Genomic DNA, 2,874 nt, shown 5'->3' on the forward strand with positions numbered 1-2,874 from the left:
ATTGCAATTGCTTTAGTCGCATTGAGAATGGCCACAAGTGACTTGTCTCCAAGACCTAGAGTCTAATTGTCTATGGCGCAAAGCATATGAGATGAGAGAAGACTAAGGACACTATAGAAGTGAATGAGGCTACAATCACATGGAGGCATTCTAGCTAATTAAGGGTCTATTTGTTTCAGCTTCTTGTGAGCTTTTGGACCTCAGCTTTGGAATCTTGAAAAGGCAAAAAAAAAAGCTACTAGAAGCTAAAAGCTAGAAGCTCGTTAAAGTGAGCTTTTGGGCTTTTGGCTCGTCGAAGCTTTTTTGGCTTTTGGAAGGTCTCAAAGTTAAGATCTAAAAACTCCTAGGACGCTGAGGTACAAATAGGACCTTCTCTGGTGCAGCTCCGGGTGGCTCCGACTCCCTCTACTGTGCTATTATTCACGTCTTGTGTGGGCGCTGTTGAGCTAGTTTTCTCTCTCTTCGTTTCCTCTCTCACAGAGCCGTTTGGAGGGGGAGGAGCTGCTTTTTTGGGTTCCTCCGGCTCTGGCTATAGTGTCAATATAATGCGGGAGTCGGAGCAGGAGCCTAGCCAAAGAGGCCCTAGGTCTTTGTTTTGCTTTTGATTGTACTATTAAGGGGGTTCAAAATATTCAACTTGAGAGAGTCGAAGCGAAAGTGTCCTCATTGATAATTTGTTAGTTTCAAGACAAGGATCGATCTTAACTAAAGATGTTGAATTGGTTAATATTGAACTTGTAACGTACTGGAAAACACACACTAATTAAAGTATGCACCAAATGGTAGGGTTGATCCTTGGAGGATCGTTTGATGATGCTATTCATATACTTAACTAGTAGAAACAAAGGGTGCGTGCGAGGAACAAGCACGCAGAACTATAGTAGGATTGATAATTTTAAGTCCTAAGTTCGTGAGAGGGTTTGTCTCTTTAGGACGATCGGTTTGAAGAGTGGAATGAATGTAATCTCTAATAAACAATTGGAACGTAACGATGATCGTAATCTCAGGATATTTATTTACATAAATGTTCATCACTACTATAATTTTAGATTGCATGGGGAACAGATCTGATAAAACAAACATGAATGCATTCTATAGCGTCTGAGCTACAGACCCATTTGCACATGTTGACTGACGCATTAGGAAGAAAAGAAACCAGTGCAAGCTAAGCTGTTTGGGAACCATACGTATCCTATCCTCTCGTGATCCGTCGTCGTTGTGTTAGTCCATGGTATGTCACCATCCGCCAATTCTCACCCTCCTACGTTAGCTACCTACTGTGCCTACCTATTACTATTCGTCTCAGAGCGATATCCCTGCATCACCCAGATATCGACAGATCCAAATTTATATATGTAGGTAGCCAGTGTACTTGTTTTTCTCGTTTACGCATCATAAAGTACAACAATCGAGAAAATACTTGTATATATACTTATGTCATCCCGTTTCCTCTTCTGCTGGCCGGAACCACACAGAACACGCATGAACAAAGACCAGCGAGATCAAGATGAAAAAAAAAGAAAACATGCGAAGGAATTGGAAAATATATAATACTTCATGCTTTATGAATTACATAGGTACAAAAATACATACACTCAACACGCACGCATACTCACCCTTATCAACACGTACACAAACGTTGAACACCTTCGAAAGACTGTACTGGCACACATTTCGAACGTCTCATTTGTCGACAAGAATATCGCCTATCACTCAAAGGACAATGCTATTAATTCTGAAATAGATTTAGAAAATACGTGAGCATCCGTTCTAAGTCGAAGACTCAGGTGAGTTGGTTGTACCTTAGTATACGTAACCGACTAAGTCATGCTGAATTCTTATTAAAGCTGTTGCTATAGCTATAGTACAGTAGGTAACATAAGCTAGCGCTAGGACCGGAGGTACGCACTGCTAGAGCGGTAGCTGCGATGCGACGCACGCTAGGCGACATGCACCATGTACCTCTCATCGACGCCGACGACGCTCTTGGTCCTTCGTCGTTTCTATGTCCGCGGGCACCGATTTCTCCGAAGACCAAATATTATATATACGAGTATATATATAAATATATATAATGCAAGAAACAACAACTCCTCTTGGCTTACGCAACCAGTGACCACAGAGGCACTTCAGGTAGATAAAACCTGTTACACACAACACCTAGCTCAGGATGTTGTTGTCGCCTTGGCTTATTCCCTCTCAGCACAACAGCACGCACATGCCCATATTGTTGATTATTCAGCGTAACGCCGGCCTCATCATCATCTTCATCTTGTATATTACCGAGATGCATAGTATATGTTATAAATAATAAATCCGGCCACTGCTATCGTCAACCCATCCACCAATCGTACAAGCAACCTTGGTAGCTTGAATTTGTTGTTATTTGTTCTCTGCGACGACAGTGACATGCATACATGCATGCCTATATATTGATCTATAGGGTACTTTGGATCGAAAAGCGGTAAATTATTTCCTTGTTATGCATGGCTCGATCTAGTTTTTGTCACTGGACTAGAGTAGCCGCTAATACGGAGTAGCTAGATAAGAATTTCATCTCAACTTCTTAGCTGTACTATGTTCTCCAGTCAGGAGCACAAGTCAATTCGGAGAATATTGTAGCGCTAGGTGCATGCATCAAAATTGGTATGGAAATGACCGAGATGAACTAGTATTCTTATTAAAAAAAAAAGGAGAGATGCCAGCAGTATATATGATATCCTTGTCCTAGTTCATCTCTTCTGTGAATGAATGAGACATCTATCTAGCGCGCGCGTAAGTCTTTTTTCCAACAGTTGAATTATTATTTTCTCTCTCTCTCTCTCTCTCTATATATATATATATATACGAATACTATGGGCTTGAAACTCTGTC

Source organism: Sorghum bicolor, chromosome 1, assembly GCF_000003195.3.
Source record: "Sorghum bicolor cultivar BTx623 chromosome 1, Sorghum_bicolor_NCBIv3, whole genome shotgun sequence".
NCBI classification, from domain to species: domain Eukaryota; kingdom Viridiplantae; phylum Streptophyta; class Magnoliopsida; order Poales; family Poaceae; genus Sorghum; species Sorghum bicolor.